The 26,068-nt window shown below is 41.4% G+C and overlaps 2 pseudogenes; both read left to right on the plus strand.

Annotated features, from left to right (window-relative positions):
- Window positions 1-3,913: 3,913 nt before the first annotated feature.
- Window positions 3,914-12,592, plus strand: LOC116678147 (anaphase-promoting complex subunit 4-like; annotated as a pseudogene).
- A 442-nt stretch (window positions 12,593-13,034) lies between these two features.
- On the plus strand, window positions 13,035-25,760 carry LOC116678148 (SLAIN motif-containing protein 2-like; annotated as a pseudogene).
- Window positions 25,761-26,068: the final 308 nt, after the last annotated feature.

A 26,068-nucleotide genomic window follows, 5' to 3' on the forward strand; every position in this document is an offset into this window, starting at 1 on the left:
CCGAAGTCCCCCCTCCTGCCGGGTCCTTCAGCAGCAGAGAGATGGGGAGTGGCTGATTCCAACTCCCGTCCTGCATCCTGAAACACACATCAGCAGTCATTATCCGCAAATGACACATATGTAAACACGGGAGACAGTTTATAAAGTGCATGAGGCCATTATGATTAAAAACGGACATGACAGTTACAGGAGGAGTGACGTGTAGTGGTCTCATTTTCTCTGCAGCCAAAGCTGGCAGGATGACTCAGGCCGGTGTTGTCTGGATGCCGTTGGGATTTAGCAAAGCCTTAACTAAGCATAGTGACACGACTGGCATTTTCTTCCACGCTGTGCTTCTGTCAGGATATTTTACCTCATCACTCTGTTCTTTGTTGTCCGTAACTTGACTTGTGTTTTACTCCACATTAACAGATTGGTTGTTTGTAACAGTTAGCTAAAACAAATTAATTATCATTCCCAATGGATCCAAAGGTGGTTTTTTCGAGGAATCAGTTGCATCAAACAAGGTTATTGCACAAAGCCATGTCCAACAACACACAGAATATATGTATTTTTTCTGTTCTTTGAACGTATGTAATCACCTAAATTGAAAAGTGGATATGTTTATACCATAAATCTATAAATTTTTCCAAACTAATAACCATTTTGTTAATAAGTGCCTGTCTGTGGTGTGTCTGTGCTGCGTGTGTGGTTTTGTCTCCTTCCCTCCTGTCTTTCCTCTGTTTAATTATTATTTGTGAAAATGTTAAAAATGTATATTATATTTTTTATTTTTTTGGCCCTGAGACGTATTCTCGTTTCAGTGCATTTTTGTAATCGTTACTGGGGGGTTTTTTTGTGTAAAAAAAAAAAGTGATGGAGGGACTCCACACAGAGCCATGAAACAAATTAAATGTGCACAACACACACACTGTCTGTCCTTTACATCATTCATGTCTCCTGATGCATCCTTTGTATTATTACAAGGATTTTACACAAGGATACAAGGATATTTACTTGATACGCATGTTTGAGTTTCCACATTTGGACTCAGATGTAAAATAGGTCCCATGCGTTTAAAAGGGGTTTTCATCTGTGATCTCTGTGAGATCTGACTCTTGGTGTAGAGTGAAGCAGTTGGTGAAGACACACACACGAGGCAGTGAGCCACTCAGAGCCTCATGGCGTCCTGTAGACCAGCTGTTGTTATTTTTAATCCCCTGGGCTATGTGTTCACAGCAGCAGTGCAGCCCCACCCACCTGAAACTCACCTACCTTTCCAAAGCACACATACAACAGGACCCACCAACACACACACACACACACACACACTCATCCACTGACAGTCACTGGGCGCCCGCATTAAACGGACAAGTCATGAAAACGTTCCCATCATCTGAAGAGACAATAACAACAAGTCCCGTGCTTATTAATATGAATGTGGGAAATTTTAAACACTGAGACTGATTGACAGAATGTTAACAACTGTCGGTGCTGTCAGAGTTTCCACACACTCCTATTTGATTCAAGATTTTACAAGCCTATTAAGTTAACTAAGATTTTCTGCATTGATACATGCATTTTCACGGTATTTGTGAAATTGAATACAAACATGATTATAATGAGAATTAATGAGCATGAGAAGATAATGCAATGTTTGAATTGACTGATTATGTATATAAAGACTACATTTAAAACAGCTGTACTGTTGCATTAAGTGAATTGGAGCATACTTTTTGATAAATTATGAATTAAATTAAGAACCAAACCATAAAATACTGTTGAGTATCAACAAACAAAGCTAAACTTACCTTGAAGTTGGCTATTTGTCCTAACACTTTCTCCTGGTTTCGTGGTTCGTGGTAGGTTTATCTTGCTTAAACAGCCACAAAACAAGCGTCTCTTTCCAGAAGAGCAGCGTTATTGGTCAGAGAGGATCTCTCTGGTCAGGTCCAATTGCGTACTGCCTCTGCAGTGGCCTGCTGTCCCATCTGTCCCGGTCTCTGGTGGCTCACTGTGTGGGGCTATATTGGCCGGTGGCTCAGGTTTCACAGCCAGAATATTGGCAAGAAGAGAGAGGTGTTAAGGTAGTCCAGGGGAACAGAAGGTAGTGATGACATTTTTACAGAACAAGTGTTTTTATTAATCAACACACAGAAAAATAGTGCCCCGTGTAATATTTGACACACAACACCTGCCTGTAATATTTGACACACATACATGCATGTATAACAACAGGGGTTCATGCAAAATCAGAAGCGCTCATTGTGCATGGTCACTTTGGTTTGAACAATGACTAGATAATAAAAATCCTGCTGAATATGTCTTTTTTTGGATGAGTTATGGTTTGTCTAGTAAAGACTTCTAATGAGACACAGTGAAGTGACAGCAGCTTGGCAGTGTTGCCACTGTGTCCAGCTGAGTGGACGCAATGACCCCACCCACACCCACTTATGTGTCTTAGCTTTGGGGAAGTTATTGTTAAATAGCTCTGGGAGGATCAGCAAAGACTAGTGCTAGACATACGGTTCAGCACCGGGTTTGGTCAATGCTGCTAAAATAGATACAGATTCTAATAAGGCACAGCTCCGTAGCATTTTAAACTGTCTGAGTTAGACTGGACAAAAGACAAAACAGTGGGTAGAAGGGCAAAGACAGTCCAGGACCATGCAGTCTCACTTGGGCTATTTCTAGGCCGCTATCACATTTTGTGCACTAGGAGCTATTCTGGTTCTTCATCAATCTACTGATTACAGTAAGTGCCAGTGACAGGTTCGGGAGGAATTTCCACTGTAATGACTATCTAGTCACACACACACACACACCACACACAACACACTCTCACTCACACATAGAGAGTCAGCTAATTAGTTATCCTCTAATATTCTACTTACTCGTCCTCATACCCAATTAATAATAACTGAAACTAAAGTAGGCTACCACTTAAAATATCTGCATTATTTAGTGGTGACTTTACAACATGCATACTTGCACTCTGCTGTGATCTATGTAAAAATAGTAGCCTACTGGAACATTTCCAGCACTCTATACACTAAGTGCCCACCACAACACTATCCTCGCATCAGAGATTATGTGAACATGGTGGCCTATGTACAGCATTTCTCTATAGTTTTTGAAAATATTGCTAGAAGTTCCAGAGAATTTCTTTCACGTTAAGCATCACTGCATTGCTTGAATGGTTATATGCATAGCATAGCATCACACTACACACAATATCTGTGACAAACTACTATCACTATCATTAGATTAGATTAGATTAGATTAGATTATACTTTATTCATCCCACGACAGGGAAATTTTGTTGTTACAGTAGCAGCTTTTTCAATAACAGCAAAAAAACAATAACACCAAACAAGTAAGCACACAGAAATACAGGAAAGCAATAGACAATGAAATATGTGTAGACTGAGTAAGTAAATGGGCGTCAAATAAAGGAATTTAAAGTGCGGTTTAAAAGAGAAACAATAAACAAAATATACTGTATATAAGCTGTATATGATATATACATATACTGTATGTATATACATTTTTTTTTTTATATATAATAAATAATATATACATGTATTATCATGATTTAATACATTTTATTCATCCAAAATTACAATACAAGATAGGTTACTACAGTACAGAGCAAAAACAAACAAAAAAAACACATCAAATAAAGTAAAAAACGTACACATAAAGAACCAATATAAACAAACACAATACGCACAAAATACAAAATCATATTGTCAAAATATACAATTACAAGGGACGTATTTGACCATATATTCAACCTATTCGAATTGCGTTTTTTCCCTCTGAGTAATTTTGTCTTCTCCCGCCTCCCGTTGCTCCTCGATGATTGGTCACAGGGAAAATATGGCGCTGTCCGCGTAACTGTGAAAACACCAAGAAGAAAACTTTTAATGTCTGTTTCGCAAGGCTGAGCAGAGCGTGTTTGACGCTTTTCTATTTCACAACGGTTGTTGCAGTTATTATTTTGCCGTCTGTGAGGCCAGCGGTGAACTTAGCCACGGGAGTTTCTCCATATTAGCTTTGTCGGCTTGCTAGCGAACCTGCTAGCATACCTGCTAGCATAGCTATTAGCTCCATCTGTCAACTCGTAACGGTGAGGGAGCATTAATCATCATTAATGTTGACATAACGTTATGTAGATAATTATTTTTAGTTAACGTTATGTCGCTAACGTTACCCACCTGCTACACACTTTATCAACGTTACATTTAGACTAACGTACACGCTAATTGCATTTTGCAGATTTAGTTCAACACTGTACAAAATAGCTAATTTACAATCTTACAAAATTAAGAAAAAACTCGCCAATGTGTGTTATTGAAAAATTGCTTCTCAAACGATTAATAATTGTTATAAAATATCGTTATACGTTAACGTACACTTAAGGACCAATGCTCAGCTGTGTTTTTTCTCGGCCCCAAAAAGAGGATTTATTACCACACATGAGAGCAATTTCATACATTTTTTTTAGTTAACCGTCCAAATTATTATTTATTTGACAGCTTCCCATTTTCCAGCCCACAACATGCCTGCCTTTCGGCAAGTGGGAGAGAAGCAGCTTCCTAACCCGGTGCTGTGCATGGCATGGTCTCCCAAAAGGGATCTCATTGCTCTGGCCAACACACAGTAGAGTAGGCTGAAACCCCTTTTTTTTTTTTTTTTTTTTGGTTACCTGAAACATTATTCTTGTATCTCTTGTGGTTTGTATTTCATGGTTTTCCCTAGTTGTTACTCCATCGCTTGGCTAGTTTCCAGCGTGTTTGGAGTTTACCACCCAGTGAGTATACTGGGAAGGACATCACTGCACTTGCCTGGCGACCTGATGGCAAAAGTAAGGAATGACTGTGTACCTCTTTGTGTTGATAGTCCCCTGCTTGTTGATGGTAACATGAAGAAATGAACTTCTCTCTTTAATCCCCTTTTGGCCTTCAGCCTCAGAGACACAAAGCAGGTGGTCCTGGTTGGGGTTGAGAAAGCAGAGATCCTCCACGTGTTTCCAATGCAGAGCCCTGTGACCTGCATGCACTGGATGGAGGTGACGGAGGAGAGCAGGTATGCACGAGGATCGGGTTTGATCCAGTGGCACAAAGGACGTCTGATTTTCTAGATTAATGTTAATGTGTTGTCTTTTTTATTGTTTTTCAGTGCCCTCAGCTCCTTCTACAACTCAGGAGGATGAATCCAACTTTTTCTTCCCAAATTACCAACACTTCCCAAGAGGTACCCTAGCACTAACTGCACATCGGATTATAAGAGAGCAACACTTGGATTTACTAACATTTGATTGCAAACTTTTGTTTCCCCCCAGCTATAGCACAACTTCCAAGATCTTCAGGTAGGACAGTATTTTTAATTCATAACTCTTCAGTCCAATATCATCTGGTTACTGTATGTTTCGCTTGTGATAGCAGTCATATGTGTTATCTATCTGTGTTACAGTGAGGAAAAGTCTGATGAGTATTGAATCTCATGGGAGAAGTCAGGTAAATTAGGCCTCACGTTAAGCAACACACCGAGAAAAACAACATCTGAGTCTCTTTAATGCAGTGTTCTTTTTTCGGTTGAACTGGATAATATTTCATTACCCCGTTTTTTGTTTCCATGCAGGCTGAACATACTTGTTCTTGGAGGAGACTCTGGCTTTGTGGAGCTTTATGCCTATGGATGTACAAGATTGCCACTCTAACAGGGGTAAGGCCCTCCGGTAACTCAGAAGAGCTGTCTGTCTTTACCTCAAAAATAATCCATTCATCAAGTTTAGACTGATAAAATAATAGCCCGCAGAAATTTGACCGGAAGTGCAGATTGAGTGATTAAACATAAAAAAAAGGACAAAATTTAAAAAATATTTAACTTCTAAAGCTCATATCCCTTGGCCACAACAATACATTTAGTTGATTGAACTCTTTAATGTGGTGACACTTTCCAGGTATCAGGAACCTGTCGCAGCCTGAGTCTGTCTAGTGATCTCAAGTCTTTGTCTGTCATCACAGAAGTCCGGTCTGCTGACAGCAACCCACAGATCTGCTACGTTCAGGTGACGATTTGGCTTCCTCCATTTCTTGTAAAAACTTGCTTTGTCTTCTTGTCCTCATCTCTGCTCTAACATACAATTTTTACATTTGATTCTTTTTTCTTTGTCTTCCAGCTAGACACAGGGTTGTTGTCAGACTGTCTGCCTGAGGTGACCAGGATGGCACGCAAGTTCACCCACATCTCTACCCTGCTGCAGTACCTGCACCTCTCTCTCACATGCAGTGTGAAGCCTGGGAGGACATACTCATGCAGATGGATCTTCGACTCACTAAGTTTGTTCAGGTAAGAAGTCGTGGTTTGTAATCTAAGGGGGTTTTCACACCTAGCTCGTTAGTTCCAGACTTTTGGACATTTCCCTTTGATCCAAACCCAATTACAGGTTTGAAACTTTCCCCGAACCAAGTTCTGGACCAAATTTCAGGCTGTTGGTCCGACCCAAAAGAGTTAGTCTTGGCCCGGATCAAGCTGAACCATGATCCGGGTTGTTTTTAGTGTGAACGTACATTTTTGGATGGTTTGGACTTTTATACCAAATACAGGAAGCTCTGGCAGGATATTAAATATCCCAATATTCTTGACCAAATACCTCATTGTTTGATATTGCAAGGATATTGTACAGTTGACTATTGGTGCTTTAACAAAATGTTATTTACACAATGAGATTTTTGATAAATAATCTCAGAAATAATTTAATGACTTAGTGGGTAAGGGTAAATATAGAACCGCTAGAACAGTCTGGTAAATTCAGAAAATTACATAATTTTACTGTAATGCAGCCTGTAAAAAACCAGGTAAAGACAACACTTATTACCAGATTACAACATATCGAAAATCTAAGACGATATCTAGTCTCGTATCACGATATCGGAACAACATCGATAAGATACCCAGCCCTACCTTACAGTATCGATGTTGACGTGTATGGTCCAAAATATCGTGATATTTGAATTTAAATCAGCAGTTACTTGTTAAGTGGTAGTAAATGTACAGTTTAGGTTTTAGTTTGTCTGATTCCTCTTTGTCTGTAGGAAAAGAACACAAGCACTCAGGTCCAGGATGAGTTTCTGGAACTTTTGCTGTGGGGACAGTCAAGGTGAGAAAAGACAATTTCTTTTTCTTTTCTTTTTTAATTTATAGAACAGGCCACAAAAAGAAAAAAGCACACATGACAGCAACCCCCTTAGACAAATACTGTTTTACACAAGTACTCACAGTATAGACATTTCACAAGTAACAGGGAAACACAGTTAAGTCAATGACACATAATCCATGGATATCCAGGAGAGAGTACTAAAAGTAAGGTACTATATTGTCACATAAACGTACATTTATCGAAATTCATTGTCTGCATTTAACCCATCCACCAACTCCAGATCTGAGCCTTGATCACTGACTGGACAGGAGAACCTAGTACGTGTTTTTGATGGTGGGGGAAACTGAAGCATTCAGAGAAAACACATACAATAACATACAAACTCCACATCGACCTGGATTCAAACCCAGAACCTTCTTGCTGTGGGCCACCATGGTGCTTTCAAGGATTCAATTTGAATTTCTGTTAGAAGTATTTGCTCTGTGTCATGTTGTAATATTTCCAGTGTCCTGTAGGTGGTAGCAAATGTGTTGGGCTAGTTTAAATGTGATAGTAGGGATGATTTCTAATGTTTCTTACCGTTTGCTCTCTGCTTTCACGAAGCCCTGAACTACAGGCTCTTCTCATGAACCAGCTGACTGTCAAGGTGAGAGCAAGATGTGTAAATGCTGCCCTTTTTTAGTGTTCAACTTGGGAGACCAGATAAGATTTTTAACTGAAAACCACATCTTGTTTTAGTTTTTTTGTTGTTATTCGATTTTCACCATAGGGCCTAAAGAAACTTGGCCAGTCCATTGAGTCCTCTTACTCCAGCATCCAGAAGCTAGTGATTAGCCACCTGCAAAGGTAATTTCAGCCTTTCACTTTTCCTCAGTAATGCCTGCTACTATCTGAGATTTCACTGTTAAACTGACCCCCCCCCCCCCCCATTTGGCTTTTTGCAGTGGCTCTGAGGCTCTGTTGTATCACCTCAGCGAGGTGAAAGGCATGTCCCTCTGGAAGCAAAAGTTTGAGTCCCTTGGTCTGGATTCAGCAGCTATAGAAGGTACCGTATCCCCAACCTGCACCAATAGTCAAAAATGTTACGCTTTTTTAATCATCAACATGTGTGTTTTATGTTCACAGGTGCCATCACAGCTGTGGGCTCATTTTCTCTGAAAGCCAACGAGCTTCTGCAGTGAGTTCAATTATATTTTTGAATGAACTGCATGTGCCATTAGCATGTTTTATTTTGTGCAGTCTCGCATGGCCAGACCTTCTGGTCTGGCTAGTCCACACAGCATTCTGGGATGGGAGAAAAACGAGCTCTGGTTTATTGGTATTTCTTTAAACCAATCACAATCGTCTTGGGTGGTGCTAAGCACCGGACAGAGCCCCGGTCCCTCTGCTAAATAGTCTCAGGAAGGAACTTGTTTTGGTGGAACATGTGTACGTTCAGAAGTAGTTTTAGTCGTCAACAGAAAACTCCAATTTGACAGATAGTCTAGCTAGCTGTCTGGATTTACCCTGCAGAGACCTGAGGACCAGGTAACCATAGTCCTCAGATGGACAGATAGTCTAGCTAGCTGTCTGGATTTACCCTGCAGAGACCTGAGACCAGGTAACCTAGTCCTCAGGTATCCACCAGAGGTTAGAACGCCAACACAAAGAAATAGGAAGGGGACGGACATCTGGCCAAAAAGAGTGAAATCTGGTGGAATTTCTGACAGCTCTCTAGCAATCCTGGAAGTGGAACGTCCTGGATATAGACTATATTTTGTGTTAATTGTGTACCTGCTGCTGTTTGTTGCTTTTTTTCACTGCTTTCATTTTGTCCTCTAGGGTGATTGACAAGAGTATGAAAAACTTTAAAGCCTTTTTTCGGTGGTTGTATGTAGGTAAGGGTAAAATACTCTTTGTTGAATACATGTGCAGTAGTTTAACTTGTTGATCCTGATATAACAATTTGTGCACATTCATGCATTTTGGCATGCCCTAGTTTGTAAAAAAAAAATTGTTTGAATAATTTTTATGCAAAAACCTTTGTTTCTCCACAGCCATGCTCAGAATGTGTGAGGAGCACGTTCCACCAGAACTCAACAAGGTGAGTTAGAGGGAGAGAGAGCTTTGAGATTCCTAAATAATGAATACAAAATAATAAATAAATAATTTTAATGTCGGTTGATGCCTTAGATGACTCAGAAGGACATTGCCTTTGTTGCTGACTTCCTGGCTGAACATTTCAGTGAGGTGAGGTCAGCGTAATGGCACTGTGATGACAATTTAACTCTTATGTTCAATATATTTACAGCGTTTTATAAACCAAGATTAACTGTCTTCTGGTTTAACAGAATGAGGAGCTCTTTGATCGTAAAGGGAAGTACTTCAACGTAGAACGAGTTGGTCAGGTGAGTGGTTTTGTGTTCATACCTGCAAGTGTTTTTGAATGGAGCTGCTGTCTTTCAACACGCTGGTCTCTCTTTCATGTGGACCTACAGTACCTGAAGGATGAGGACGAGGACCTCGTGTCTCCGCCCAACACAAAGGGAAACCAGTGGCTGAAGTTCTTACAGGAGAGCACGCACCTCAAGGGTGAACTATGATCTTGACTGTTATTAATTAGTAGTGTTGTAACTAATTTGTACATGTTGGAATGAGGTTAAATAATTTGTTTGGTGACAAACTGCTGGTCTCTCAATTAGTTTGAGTGGTAGTTTTATTTCAGCTACCGCTGCTGTAACTAACCGAGAGAATGTGTTGGCTTGTTTATCTAGAGAGCCCTTTGCTGTTCCCTTCATTTCCCCAAAAGTCTTTGCACTTTGTCAAGAGGATGATGGAGAATGTGATCGTGCAGTGTCTACAGGAACCTGCAGTGAGTTTTTCCTCATCTTTCTCTTATCCACCAGTACAATGAAGCATTTGGTTCCAAACGCTAGGGACCTTCACTGACAGTCTGGAATTTAACACTCTGAAAATGTTGCTTCAAGATACAGTAGGCTTCAGGAGTAGGAACATTTTTGCCCGTTCTGTGTGTTGATTGAAGGTCTTCCTGTAGCATTTGAACACATACAGTAGCTAAAATACAGTTATTTGGCAAATGCTAATTAACATATGTTTGATATTATTCTTTTGGCTTATTCTTTCATTTTACATGTTGCTTAGTTATTGTTTGTAATCTGTACGCAGGAAGTAATTGGGAGGTCGGTAAAACAGGCCGTCTTTTTGCCCCTGTACACTGTGCCAGAGAGGTATGCTCTTATGTCTCTCTTAATAATCCGTGTTATTTTAAATATGACTAAATTAATGTGACTTAAAGTTGTATTTATTTGTTTCTCTGCATTTTCTTTCCAGCTCTGAAAACAATCCACGTCTTTTTGAACTCCCATCTTTGTACGTAAAACACCAACTATTTCCTAATGGTCTATGTAGTAATAGGGGTTTGTATTAATATTTCTCTTTTGCAATTCTACAGGTGGAATGACAAGAAAGCCAAAATGCACAATGTTGTGTTCTGCATGCCGGAGATTTCACCCTGCAAGCTCTACCTGTTACGGAAAGGAACAGACCCAAACAGGTACATGAGTGTGATTGATTGTGAGTGAGTTTCTTTGGGCATTTAATCTGTTGTTTTTAACCATATTTGCTTTCCCCACACAGACATATCCCCAACAGTGTCATGTCCATCGACCTCAGCCACCATCTTGACAATGCAGACGATGATAATGCTGCAGCCCAGTCAGTGCCTCTCTTTCCTGCCAGTTGATTTGTTAAACAGACATAAATGCAAAGTCCTTCCTCAGCTACTGGTTGTGTTGCTACCATGACTTGCCATTCTTCTTCTTTTGCAGGACTAATTATGTATACAGCTGCCTGGATGCTCGTTTCTATGACGATGAAATGCTAACTGTGGTCTTGCAAGGATCAGAAGAAGAAAACAAAAGGCGTGTGCTGGCTCAGCTTTCTCTTGCTTCAGTCCTGAGCTGTGAGACTGAATTCTGCTGGGAGCCTAACCTGAGGTGTGTTTGGATTAAAAGTAATTTTAAAATGTCGCACTATATTTTAGCTTGATCAATCCTCTAAAGACAGCAGCGAAAAGGCATAAGATGCTGCACATGTAATATAAGAAACTTTATTGTCTTGTAGTAAATGTGTTGTTGGGAAAGAAGTGATGACAATAGCTGCATACAAAGACATGCATTAGTTATCAATCATACAGTTTGTAACAGACAATACATATATATTTTTTTATTTATCCTTTATTTAACCAGGTAATACCCATTGAGATTAAAAATCTCTTTTGCAAGGGAGACCTGGCCAAGATAGGCATCAAAATTACATCACATCATTACATACGTACAAAGACACACACATGAAAGCCAAAATGCACTTACAATAAAATCTCAATTAAACATTGACATGTGAGGGAGTCCAACTCAAAGCTTCTCATTCTCAGCTTAAAAATACTCAAAGGCAACAAGACAACAATGTACTTTTGGACAAGAAAATCGATTAATAGATAGAGATCATCCAACATTTGAGAGGCTATTGCACAGGCCCTGATATAGTAGAGTATTGCACGTGCCCCGTTATAAAATAAATGATGCCTAGAAAGGGAATTGCACAAATAAAAGAATCCAAATTGCGGATGTAAGAAATAGCACATGGAGAGTAAACTTACACAGGTACATAGGTTAAAGCCAGCACAGTATTATAGAGATGAGGACTGGACTGGTTGGTTGTTCAGTAGTACTATACATGTGGTAACAATGAAAGCTTATGGCGATTGCTTTTGCACCTATTGCTCAACATGTCACCCGTGTGGTTAGGTGGACCAGCAGAGCAGTGCCATCCCATGCCAAGGCCTGGTGATGGGGAATCAGTGGCGTGAAATGGAAAACATGAAGGCTCAATTTGTAGCTGTCAATGGAATCCGCAAAGTGGCCTGTGTGGTAAGTTACAGAATATATCTAGCACTAACGATTATATTTAGTGTGTGCTGGATTTTAGTTTATTTTCTGAATGAACTGTACTGTAATATTCCTATGCTGTATTTGTACCAGGGATCAATGAGGTCAGATGATCTATTTTCATGTGTTCTCACATTTCCCAGCCAGTGAACAAATGTAGTGGACTGTTTCCTAAGATTTGTTTCTCTCCTGGCAGCTAAGTGCCAATCTCAGGCACATTCGGGTTTTGGAGATGGATGTAGAAGATGAAGATGAAGAAGGAGGCGATTCACAGAACGCCACTGCTGACCAGGATGGGCTGGACACTACTATGACCAGCGAGGGGCCGGGAGAGGAGAACGTGGAGGATAAAGATGAGGCTGGAAAGCAAGGAGGGGGAGATGGGTTTAAAAAAACTGAGGAGCATCTGGAGTCAGAGGAGGCCCTGGAACTCTCTTAAGACTGAGACACAGAAACAGGTTATGTAAATAGATAATAAGTAGTAGTTTTTGTTTGTTGCGATAGATCTTTTTATAACATCCCAAAATATGTATAGGTTTGTATATGGCAATAAACAGGTTTGTGTTTATATTTGTTTTGTTGACTATTTCTTCTCAGAATTTAATTCTTTTTTAGAGTGCTGTACATTTTGAGTCATTGAAATCACCATGCCATTCACTTTATATCTTCTTGTAGGTATGAATTTGATCAGCATTGTATTCCTTTAGGCAAAGGTTAATTCATAAAGTGATAATTTAAAAATAGTCGAGTAGATTACAAATTATTTGGTTACCAATCAAATAGAATAATTAATCCCGAACCACATTAATGCTTAAGTAAATACGACTTTTCTGTAGCTAAATAATGATACACGCGTTTTTTTAGCAGTCATTCATGCATGTTCATATAGGTGTTGGTTACGTGCTCGCTCCCGATACTGAACGTAGTGACGTTTCAGCCGCCGCCTGTTGGTCTTTCACACAGTTGGTGACGAGTATTATGAAAATGGCCTCGACCCTGCGCGGAACCGCGATTAACCGGAGAAGATGACGTTGTTGATCTTTTTAAGTCAGTTAAAAATTAAAGTGTCTTTTTTGAACACGTAGATATTAGTGAAGTAAACAAAAACAAAGAGACTGTCGGCAGAGAAACGACTAAAAATACCACCGACCACCACATATTTTCGCAGGGCTGAGGAGCCGCTATGGAGGATATCAACTCCAACATCAACGCGGACCTGGAGGTGCGTAAGCTCCAGGACTTGGTGAAGAAACTCGAACAGCAAAATGAGCAGCTTCGGACACGGTCTACGATGTTGTCCTCGTCTGGAGCGATGTCAGGAACCACAGACCCCTCAGCGACGGATACGACCCGTCGTCTCTTACAGCGGGATGTCAGCCGGTCTGGCCGGCTTCACTGGGGTGGGGTTCGCCGGAACGGGTGGCTACGGTGGGCTGTTGGAGAATACCCGTGGTTTGAGCCCCAGACTGTCTTACGACGGTATCAGTTTCAGGAGGCCGTATGAATATGAGGGGGCATCGGCTACCGCCTCTGTGTCGAGTATGAACTCACTTTATTCAGACAGCATCGGGGGTTTTACAGACGAAGGGGAAACATCAATCCTAGACGAAGTGGAAATCTTAGATCTCGAAGACATGGATTGTCTTAACGAAGACGAGGACAGCTGGTGAGTGACGGGCTTGTCTTTGGGATGCATCTTGCCTCTTGTGTCTTCATTGCTGGGCGACAGCCTGGGAACAGCTGCTCTACACATTAGCTACTACACGACAAACGTCTGACAAACATTTGAAGTCATCTGTGCTGAAGGAGTCTCATTGTGGATCACTGACTGAAGGGTGTTGTTTGGCACGTCATGTGGGTGATGCCAAGCCCATTCTCGGACTGTATGATCATAACAGACATGCATTTTTCATACAATGAATGCCAAATCTCTATCCATGACCTCATACCTTGCTTACAGGTTGTGCATTTGTTTCTGAGACTGATCAGTCGGCCTCTGAGGCCCAGGCTCTCAGCTGTCACACTCAGGAGCCTCAAGTCCCATATCATCTGTTGAAACCATTTTGTTGTTGGGATGTGGCAAATTGGCCTGGCTTGTCATGGCAGTGGTGGCAGGAGATCAGTGTGTACAGTGAAACTGAAAGTTGTTTTGCTGCCAGGCAGCAGCCATGTGGGAAAGGTAGCCATGGTTGTATTCCTCCTCTGAAGTCCCTTTACCAAACCAGTTGGCACACAGCCACAAGTGCTCTGCAGCACCAAGAGAGAAAGGCAGGGGGTGAGAAACAGGACTGTCATGTAATCCTGTAGGAATAAATGCTGTGTCAGTGTCGAAACACTGATGTTTGAGTATTGTGGTCACAGGGATTACAAACAATGCCTACTGACAACCTGAAGGGTGTGGGCAGTGTCTTGTGGACAAAGGTGACATCATGTTAGTCTGCTGATATCAGGCCACATGTTTATCCACACTCCAGTTCTTAATCCTCTCCCAATACATTGCGTTTACTCCAGTGCTTTGCAGTCATGGTACTTAGGTTTAGGTGGCTTTGCCTAGATACACATTAAAAGTTTAATCTTTAACACTCCAGTGTGATTGGATTTGTGCGGCTGTTTAAATCGTGCCTCTCATTCCAACTCAAGGAAATCCCTTGAAGAGGCAGTTACACAGATGATGTCAGCTATGCAGACTTGGTAGATGGTTTACAGAAAGTCTGTTGAGATAGATATGAAGTAGTTACATGTCAGGCTTCAGCTACTGACTAGACATCAATGTAATGACGGGCCTTGTTATCCATCTTGTTAGGAGGAATTTGTTTGATTGGCGTCTTCTATGATAAGACACTATAAAATGACCGCAAGATGATGCAGAAACTGTACATCAGACGGTTACTAAGGCTATTACAAAGGTGTGGCTGGCTTTCAATCATATTTGGTTGAAAGCCAGCTCACAGCAACTGACAGCAGTGAAAAAGCTCCGGCAGTCAGCACTTAGTGATATATCATCTGTGTCCAAGTTGTTGTGCTGGTAAAAAAGGTTTACAGGGTATCACTGGCTTTGTGGAAGACTTTGGTGGATGTATTTGCCAGGGCGTTTAGGGGTCCACCCTCAAGAAAATGTTACGTTTTTCAAATCACATAATTTTGGACGATTATGATTACCATATCTGTGTCTAAAACGTTGGAAAAGCTAGGGCACATCATAAGTAAATGAATAACTACAATCATTAGGCCTCGATCTGAGAAAAGTCAGTAGTTACAGTGGTGCTCAAAAGTTTACATACACATGCTTAAGTTGACTAAAAAGAGGAATAAAAAAAATCATGTTTTGGAAATTTATTTTAATACCTAAATTAAAAAATGAGGTAAAATCCAACCTTTAAGGACACCAATTTTCTTTGTGAATGAATAACGTATTGTAAATAAATAAATGTTCTTATTTAAAATACAGGGTCATAAGTATACATACCCCTATGTTAAATTCCCATAGAGGCAGGCAGATTTTTATTATTAAGGCCAGTTATTTCCTGGATTCAGGATATTATGCATCCTGATAAAGTTCCCTTGGCCTTTAGAATTAAATAGCCCCACATCATCACATACTCTTCACCATGCTTAGAGATAGGCATGGGATACTTTCTATAAAATCATCTCTCAATGCAAATCAAACCAGGTATTAGTCTAACTGAAATAAAACCATGCCTATCTCTAAGCATGGTGAAGAGTATGTGATGATGTGGGGCTATTTTAATTCTAAAGGCCAAGGGAACTTTATCAGGATGCATAATATCCTGAATCCAGGAAATAACTGGCCTTTAATAATAAAAATCTGCCTGCCTCTATGGGAATTTAACATAGGGGTATGTATACTTATGACCCCTGTATTTTAAATAAGAACATTTATTTATTTACAATACGTTATTCATTCACAAAGAAAATTGGTGTCCTTAAAGGTTGGATTTTACCTCATTTTTTAATTTAGGTATTAAAATAAATTTCCAAAACATGATTTTTTTATTCCTCTTTTTAGTCAACTTAAGCATGTGTATGTAAACTTTTGAGCACCACTGTAGTTTTGATGCTCACATTGATTTTACATTCATGTGACTGGTGTGGTGCACCTTGTATTGGTAGGTACAAGAAAAAGCATATCCCTAACAAGCAGATTGTATCGACAAATGGGATCAGGGGTCTAACACTGATACCGACCCACTGGAATATGACATGTCTGTATAAAAAAGGGGGGTGCTGCTGATCAGTGTACATGTTTCCTTAAAAGTGTTGACATCGTTTGCTCCACTGCGTGCTGTGCCTGTGCCAGCAGCTACTGAGCCTTTTTGACATGATCAGACTGCTGTCAGCGCTGCCTGCTCCTGCAGGGCTCTGTCTATCAATAGCTGCTTGTCACACTCCCGCTCCTGCATGTGGACCTGACACGTCATTGTTTCAGAGCGGGGACTTCATGTATGAAGCAGTATGGGTTAGGTCTGTTCGATTTTCTACGCGCTGTGCCAAATGTGAATGATAGTCATTGATAAACATTGAAAAGGTGCTGACCCAGATTGCAGGCTTGGATTTCTCTGCACTAGCCCCCCTTTCACCATGAAAGGCTCCTTCTATGTCTGCAAGAGAGCAGATAACTGCTGACTCAGATTTCTCTTCTGAGGGGAACTCTTCTCTCCGTTTTATCTTTTTTATTGTTAATGATAAACACACATTTGTGTTTTTTGAATAAGCGACAAACAAGAAGTGGACTACTCTGTTCGTTTGTAGCCTTACTTTAATACCTTTTACGTGTTCCCATCAGTATTGAGAGGGTTTGACAGTTTCGATCAACACTGATATGCTGAAAAACTGACTATGCACTGAACCTAATGACTTTTTCCAGATAGTTTTGGCTAGTAACGGTGGTTCATGAGCCACGGTCTGCAGCAGCAGGAGCTGATTGTCCTCATTGCTAAGAGATCCCAGAGACCACTAGTTAGTGTTAGGTTAGCGTATGCAACATGTGGACTCACTCTAAGAATCCACACACCAAGAGCCAGCTTCTCTCTGAGCTTTCAGGACGTTTTTCCTCCGTGCTGTGGCACCAAATGCATGCTCTTGGGGCAAATGTTGGGTTTCTGTAAATTATAGAATGTGGTCTAGACCTATTCTATCGGTAAAGTGTCCTGGGATAACTTGTTATGATTTTGACTCTCTACACATAAAATGTAATTGAATTATACTGACAAGTCTAACATGTCTGCAAGTCACCTCGATGTACGTTTTTAGCTGGCGATAGTTTTAGCAGCATTTTAAATAATTAATTGGACCCCAAGATTTCAAATATTTATGAATGAAATAGATCAGAATAAAAACAAATAGTATTTTCCGGGGAAAGCAAACACATCACATAAATATCTTTCTGCCTTATTGCCAATGCAGAATTCAAACACTTGTTATTCCCTCAATCTTATTTCCTCTGAAAGCTGCTGGGTCCCATCACATATGAGGTGAGATAGGTGTGTCGCGAACCGTTAATGTTCATGTAACAGTTGCTTGTATTGCTTTTTATGAACACGTGTGTCAATTGTGTTTGCTGTTCGGGTCTTTGTTCCAGGCTATACGAGGCGAAGCTGAACAGTCCCCTGCAGAAAGCCTTGAGTCCCATTGTGTGGTGCCGCCAAGCTCTCGACAACCCCAGTCCTGAGATGGAATCAGCCAAGCGTTCCCTCATCCACAGACTGGACCTCACCATGTCAGGTAACGTCGGAGAACAAACATGTAGTGTCAGTTTAGCAGCAGCAACATTACACTCAATGAATCCCTCTGTTGAAACATAAGCAGCAAAACAACCAAAAGTGTCAGTGAACATCCTCAGATGTTCACTGACACTTTCTTTTGGTCGTTTTGCTGCCTTCGTTGGTCAGTCGGGCTCTTGCTGTCAGTTTGTATGTCTATCCATTTTTCTAATCACCTAGCGTTACTCATTTGACCACTTTATCTGTACCATAAAAGCAATTCTAGTTCAATGTGATTACAATAAAACAATGTAGTTCCTTAATCCTGATTAGTGCAGGAAGTGAAGCTCAGGGCACAGAAATACAGTATAATGAAACAGCAGTGGGTTTTCACAGCTGTGCCACGCTGTTTGGTAATAAATGCTCTGTCAGGTTTTAACTCAAACAGTAGCATTATTTGAATGGACATGAAACGATTTTTGTAAATAAGACAATGCAGATGCAGAAGTATTGATCCAACAAGGTAGAGCTTGTACATAAATGCAGAAGTAGCCCGTCTTGCTGGCTCGGTTAGAGTGGGGTCGGTCCTTCGTCTTATTACTAAGAGCTTTAAGTTATGGGAGTGAACCTCTGCAGTGATCTTACTGTTTACTTGTATTGATTTTTGAAGCCCAAGAAACACAAAATAAATGACTCCATGTTGTACCCATTTATTTCTTTAAAACTACTGCACACAATTACAGACAAAGCACAGACGGCTGATCATTCATCATGCACGTTATCTTGTGCGTATGACCTGGCTGATGCAGATAAGGTGATGTCATCAACGGCACATTGACCTGGGGATGAATTTGCCAGTTACAAGTTACTGAAAGCTTAGAGGGTTAATAACAATACGTGTGTGTGCGCAAGCGTGCGTGTTTTGGGATGTAAAATTAAATTTTGTGTGTGTGTGTGTGTGTGTGTGTGTGTGTTGTGTGGTGTGTGTGGTGTGTGTGTGTGTGTTGTGTGTGTGTGTGTTGGAAGTATTTTCTTCTTGTAATACAGGATTGAATATGCGGCAAACGATTGTCACACTCAAAGCATTCCACATAATCAGGCTCTTGGAGTGTGCAGATAGAGTAAAGCGGATTAAGTCTTCCCCTTTTGTTACTTCTTCGCAGCAATGCATGTTTAAAAAATGTTTAATTTATACTTCACCGTGGGGTAGGTAGTCTCCCCTTTGCCAGACCCTCCTCCTCCTGGCATTTCTTTAAACCAATCACAGAGCAATCCCGTAAGTGGAACGTCAAGGATATAGACTATGGGGTAGCCAAACATTTTGCGTTTTCTCCCATATGATTGCACCTAGGTGCTTAGGGCATGTAGGCTATTTATATTTTATTCATATTACATCTGGAAAAATCTTTGCTCTTTCAAATGCATCACGTCCTCTTCAAAATTTCAGTGTACATAGAAATGGGGTACCAGCAATCTTAAATTGGTCCATGTTGAAGGATCATATAATGCAGTATACTGGACTACTATACTATAGTTGTATACTGGAAGGCCTCAACTCACTGACAGTCTCATCATTATCTAAATGGCATCCGGAGTGAAACAGGAAAACTCACAGACAGACTGGGAACCTTGATCAATCAATGCAGAGAGAGTTCATGCGTTTAAGTACACAGCAGGATATTTGTGGGATTTATACAGCTGTCTATGCAGATTTAGCTTCACTAAACGGGACAGAAATAGACTTGAAGCGTTAAAAAAGAGGGGGATATCTCTGTGGGATGCGCCGGTGTAAATTGATACTGTATTAAAATGGAAGTTCATCAAAAACCCTTCCAAACATGCTTTCAGTGGAGAGTGGTAGTGTTAATTTTCCTGGTCCTTCACCCTCTACACTGAGAATTCAAAACTGTGGATACTATATTGTATCCAGTATGAATCACATATAAACAAAACATTATTCTAGTGATTCATCTACCCCATCTACCCCACCCAGGTGTCCCTTCTGTTAAGTTCTGTCTGCTAGGTCTGTTTCTGTTTTTGACTGCCACTAATTATAGTCGGTCCCTCAGTGAGAAAGACAGGCCTCAAATCCTCACAGCTAAACTGAGAGGGGTCATTTCCATTTTGACAGTGGTATGCCCATGTGACAGTTAGATCATGTTGAGCAATAGGCCGCTGACGTTTGTTCACTGGGGGAGATGTCCTCAGCTCCGTTGTGCAAGAGTCTGACCAGCACCTGGGCACACAACCACCTCCTCATACAAGGAGATTTGTTTACAGCAGCTGCTAAATGAATGACTGGGCTTTTGGGGATCCAAATTGCAAAGGTTTTGTAGCTCACATGTTTCACAGATCAAAATGCTTATGAACATGTAAACATGGAAAGGGTACATGGATTCTCGTATGAGTTGTTTGGGCTACCCTCTTAATTGATGAATCTGCAATGCAACTTCAATCAAAATGCTCAAAGAATTAGGGCGTGAGGCATAAAAAGGCTGCGACGTATTGCGAAAGACACTCCGATTTTTTGTGTTAGTTTAAAGAAAATATCAGTAGAAAATAGGGCTGGGCGATATGGCCCAAATCTTCTGTCCCGATACAGGTCATTTCATATCTCAATAACGATATAGAAGAGGACATTGAATGTTTTCTTGTAATTTATAGCTATAGTGCGTAGTTTCTGTCTCCCCCATGAGAATTCATGTGATGGCAACAACGCTGTCGGCGCATCCACATGATACAAGCCTTCCGTGACCGCGCACCACCCCCACCCCACACACGGGACACATGACCGACTCTTCAGAAAAAGTAATTATCTTCGCTTGATTTTCTGCACACAAAATTTGCTGGACGACACCATTTTCTGAACTTACATACTGAGCAATCCAGAGTGAGTTGTGTGGAGCTGATAGTCATAGACATTTTTTTTCTTCCCGATACCGATTCTGATACCTGAACTTGCGTATTGGCTGATACCGAATACTGATCCGGTCCCGGTGTGTCATATATTTTATGTTTCAACAACTGTACACTACTATCCATGTATGGATGTGATATGATTTCTATCTTTGTGGTCGGTCTGGCTCAGGTTAAACTCTTTGTGCAACATACAATGAACGCCACAGAACTTTATTTTATTATCCAGTTTGACAGTCAGTCATAACGGGGAAAAGAACATAAATAAACTACTTTAACATAGATTTCTTTAGGGGCTTTATTACGTGGTATTGATCGGTGCATAAACTCCAGTACTTGGAGACGCAGTACTTCTAGAACATCTCTGATACCACCCACCCCGCTCGCTTCACGTCTAACCTCGGTTGGCACAGTTGTTGTCACCACTTCCACAAAGGCTCGCAAAAAGATACAACAGATATTTTCTGTGGAGTCTTGTGATTCACTGGACAAAACATTTGAATCAAATAAATGAACAATGACTCAATAGGCTGCTTGTGAGAGGGTGACATACTGTCTATTGAACAAGCTTGATCAATATACGCTTACATGGGTCTCTTTTACTGCTGGGCTGTCTGTATCTGTAACTTAGAGGTCGATTTAGTAGTAGCTAATGGAGAAGAAGAAGATGCCAGTGTGGTTTTGTGTGTGTGTTTTGTTTCATTTATCAATAATTTTTCCTCTTGTTTTTGATATTGTGTACATTTGTGTACATGGTTTATTTCCGATAGAAATAAGTGATCCGTTTTTATCAAGTAAACATGAAGCATTAGTAAAGATTTTTCTGAAAAACTGTAGACCCTTTTTTCCCCACACAAAAAGACTTCAGCAACTCTCAGCTCTACATACCGGGATAATATGTGTCTCTGAGTGAGAGACTCACCACAGACACACCCTCATGGCTCCCAGCTACTCTCCTTCACACCCCGTCTCCAACGGAGCATGGAAACGCTGTTGCCATGGTGTAGGTTGAGTTTGTGTCCAAGGAATTGCAAAGAAAAAAAGAAAAACTTCCCTTGTGGCAGCTGAGAGTCGAAGTGACGACGTCCTTATCAATCTAATCTTCTTATACAGCTTGTGCTCACTCAATCAAGGCATTCCCATATTTTTTAAAACACATTTTAGTTTTATTGTGTCAATAGACCAAGCCCTGTATGTGCACACCCTGTTTAACTCATATCCCCAGATGACGTGCCTCAGTTATATAACCAAACAGGGAGGAGATGGCTGAGTTGACTGCACTAGTCAGACAGCACTACGTTCGTTTTAGACAATCCTGATAAGAAGTCAAAACACGTGTTGCTGCCCTGAGCGGAACAATTAGCCAGTTTTTTTTCCACACCGCTGCTTTGACAGCTGTCCTGCACTTCTGATCCAGTACACATACAAGAGCCAGGAGGGCCCAGCCAGTCACATAGCTGACCTATCCTCCTCCTGCTCATAAAAGCTTTGACTTTCCTTCAACCTCGTGCTGTACAGTTAGTTCACCCCCTTCTTCATTTCTCTGCCAGTTCTATCCCTTTTTGTGGTATTTCTCCTATTTACAAAAGCTTTTCTGTTTGCTCCTTTCTTGTGATATCCTTGAAGCTCTCAGCCGCTGCTTTAAGCCACGGTTGTTGTTGTTTTTTATTTCATGTGGACCTTGATTCCAAGCGTTGTCTTCTATTTTGTTCTCATCATTGAAGCCCTCCAGACCTTTATTTTACTCATTTATTTTTAAATCTTTCCACAGTTGAAAAGCCAAAACGGAAAGTCCTCTAATACAACTACATATAACAGTAAATGGAGGAGCTGGAAACAGCACTTCTTCTCTCTTCTTCTGACTTCTTGTTAAAGGACATGAGGATATGAGGACAGTCTATTTTGGTTGGTCCCTGTGCTGCAGATCCCTTTAGATTGGTCTTTGTCTCTTTTTCTAGTGATAATGTGCTGCTAGAGTTGTTGTGATAAGACACGATGTTAACTTATAACCTCCAAATTGTTTAACATAGAGTCCCTTGCTGGGTTCATATGGATGGCAGCCCCTCTTTACGGCTTTGTAGCTTAGCGACCCAGCCGGTGGTATAGTCTGTGTTATGTCAAGGGGAGAATTTTCCTAATCATAACATGTTTGATTTTTCTATGGCAGAGTGTACAGACACTTCTCGCAGAAATGGCATAGCATATTCCTTGGTCACAAGAGCACATAATGGAGTTTGGCAGAGACATTTTAATCTTGACTCTTGACATTGGGGGTCGGTCTCACACCAGGTGAACGTTTTAATCTGTTGACCTGAGTCTTCTCAAATGGAAAGCAAAGCCTCCATTGTTTCAGTGTACAGTGTCCACAGACCTACATGTTGCAGCGTTGCTGACATTCCTACTGTTGGTCCATGGTCCGTGGATGGCAGCGGAGTGGACATGATGGTATTTCCTAAATAATGCAGGAGGACAGAGTGAGCACGGGGAGAGGGAGAAAGTGGAAGGAGTGATTGGAAAAGAGGAGGCAGCTGATCTTAAAAGGCTAACGTCCCATCACCACCCAGCTGTGTAAACACATCCAGAGATAGAGAGAGAAAGGGGGGGGCTTTTGATATAACCAAACAATCGTGAGCAACGGCCTGTCCAGAGTCTGATGACTGAGACCATGGACTCTGTAGACTGGAGCCTTTGACTGCTGCTCTGCTGTATTTCACAGAGAATTGCATTGTGCTCTGAGCGAGTGAATTGAATGCCGTGTATTGTAACGTGTGTCTCTGGGCTGATGATGTAGAAACTCTGTCAGGCCCACACTCAGAACTTGGTTTAAGAGACTCGACCAGACTGCCAACACACTGTCGAGCTTTCATAAAAGTGCCGGCCCGGCTCTGTGCAGACACTGCTGGCGTTGTCTTTAAACACTGGGATGGGCAACCGGCTTTGTTGAGGTCTTTTATGGGTTCCACTGTATAGATGTAGTATGTTAACATACTGGCCATGCCAAACAATGTGAAGTTTTAAGTAGTTGGTTCCTTCTCACAAGGCCATCATCTTGCCCCCCATAGTTTACCAATCTGCTACCACTGACATCTTTCAGGCTACACATTCTTTAGTGGTTTATTTCACTAATCAGTCATTGCTATTATTATTCTTGGTGGAGTAAGAAATGCAAAGATAAGTTGTGGTTATTTGTAAGGGTATAACCGATGGTCATCATTACTATTATTATTAGTTATACTGGACAAGAAAAAAAACACTCTGGCATCACATTGATCTTCACAAACAAGCACTACATTTTCAGAGCTCCTTCTGCATGACTGAGTCCATCTGTGGAAGGAACATAATACTGGATTGTGTGTTGACTCAAATTTTAATAAGTGTTGGTCAAATAAAAGGAACATTGTCTTTACATTTTAGGTGTTAGTTTTAACTCGCCAGAACAATTACACTGATCTGTGATAAAGTAGAGACATAAATAAATAAATGATGTGACACTTCAGACTAATATGTAATGACTCAATAGGGTTCAACAGAATAAATAGACAACCATTGATTATATAAGAGTTTGCAATACAGAATTTTCACATGATCACTGCTCACATTTCTATATTATATTTTCTGTTCAAACTAAACAAATGCCTGGCTTATCTTAGTCATCTTCTAACTCTCTTTGTACAAAGTTGTGGATCTTCAGACTATAATGTTCTTTTGTCTATTCTAATGCAGAGTGGTTGAGTATTTGCAGTGCATGTCCCAGTAACTGTAGAATAAGCTGCATGGAAATTTAGCTTTCTTTTGAAAGCTTAAAAAAACCTTGATTTTATTACCAAATCTGTAATGTTTTTTGATTTATCCTGAGTTTCTTATATTATGTGGACTGACTAATATTTTGGTTTGGTTCTGTGACTCTGCAGCCAACAAGCGCAGGAGCCTGTATGGGAGCCCCTACAACCAGCAGGGTTACGGAAGTCCGTATAGCACAAATGCAGCCAACAGCCCTTACAGCAGTGGCTTCAACTCCCCCTCCTCAACCCCCAGCAAAATGCCTACTGTCAGACAGCAACTAATGCTTGGGAATGCAGGTATGGGTTCCTCTATAGTTCACTAACAATTCCAGAATATCTTCTGTTTTTGTCAGTCACAAAGGATTTCCTTTGCAGCACACCAGCGAAACACAACGGCTGAGAGGAATCCTCCGGCGGTGAGCCCACAGTCATCAGTGGACAGCGAGCTGAGCACCTCAGAAATGGACGAGGACTCAGTGGGCTCCTCAAATACCTACAAACTCAACGATGTCACAGATGTCCAGATACTGGCACGCATGCAGGAAGAGAGTACGTACCTTTGCCACCTCCAGTAGTATTGTAAAGTTTTCTGTGATCAAATGTTTTTTCACACTTGTAAAAACAGATTTTCTAAAGTGTGTTATAACTGTCCCCGTTTGTCAGGTTTGAGACAAGATAACGCCGCAACAGCATCCAGCGGAGCTCAGGTTCGTCCTGCCACTCACTGCGGCGCAGCACTTCAGCGACCAGAGAGTTAGATCCACAGTCTGGAGGACGAGGAGGAGGCGGTGCACCCGGCCTTCCACCTGCCCTCCAGCCGCTTCAGCCCCTCCCCTCGACACTCTCCCGCGCCTCCCCCAGGAATTCTCCCCGCTCTCGCTCCCCTGCCCGCTCCATTGACTACAGCCACAGCCGCGGCTCGCCTCAGCCCATCATCAGCCGCCTGCAGCAGCCTCGCCACTCGCTGCAGGGCCACGGGCACGACCTGCAGACCAATGTGTGAAGAACGAAGGTAAGCAGAGATAGCAGAGACGGGCGCCGTGCCGTTGATCCTGGACGCCGTCATTCTGCCTGAGCTAACTCTCTGCTGTTGTTGCTTTTGTAGAAGCTGCGCCGTAGTTCCCCAACCTCACGCGCTCCTCAGCGGCGACGGCCCAGGGTCCAGAGCCCGTCAAGAACAGCCGCAGCTGCGAGTCCAACCTGCAAGTGCAGAACGGGGGCTCTCCTCGACACCAGAGCCAGTCCGCCAGTGAGTATCGTGACAGACGCAAACATGTCATACTTGTATTTGAATCCATTTTATGCTAAACACACAAACCTGCCAAAGGTGTCAATGAATCATTATTGTTTTACATACAGTAGCTACCAGACTCAGATTGTCATTGTTGATATCACTGTGTTGTCGGCTGACATTAATATTGTTTTGCTCTCCAAGTATACGTACATCTTCTACAGGCTGTTATATCTTGTTAGTCATTTGCAGTGGGAATCTCTAAATCTCTCTGGCTGCCCCTCCAGTATACATGGCCTGTGCTGCTGTGTAGTGACATGGCTTTG

The sequence above is a fragment of the Etheostoma spectabile genome, unplaced genomic scaffold, assembly GCF_008692095.1.
Source record: "Etheostoma spectabile isolate EspeVRDwgs_2016 unplaced genomic scaffold, UIUC_Espe_1.0 scaffold00006503, whole genome shotgun sequence".
Classification (NCBI taxonomy): Eukaryota; Metazoa; Chordata; class Actinopteri; order Perciformes; family Percidae; genus Etheostoma; species Etheostoma spectabile.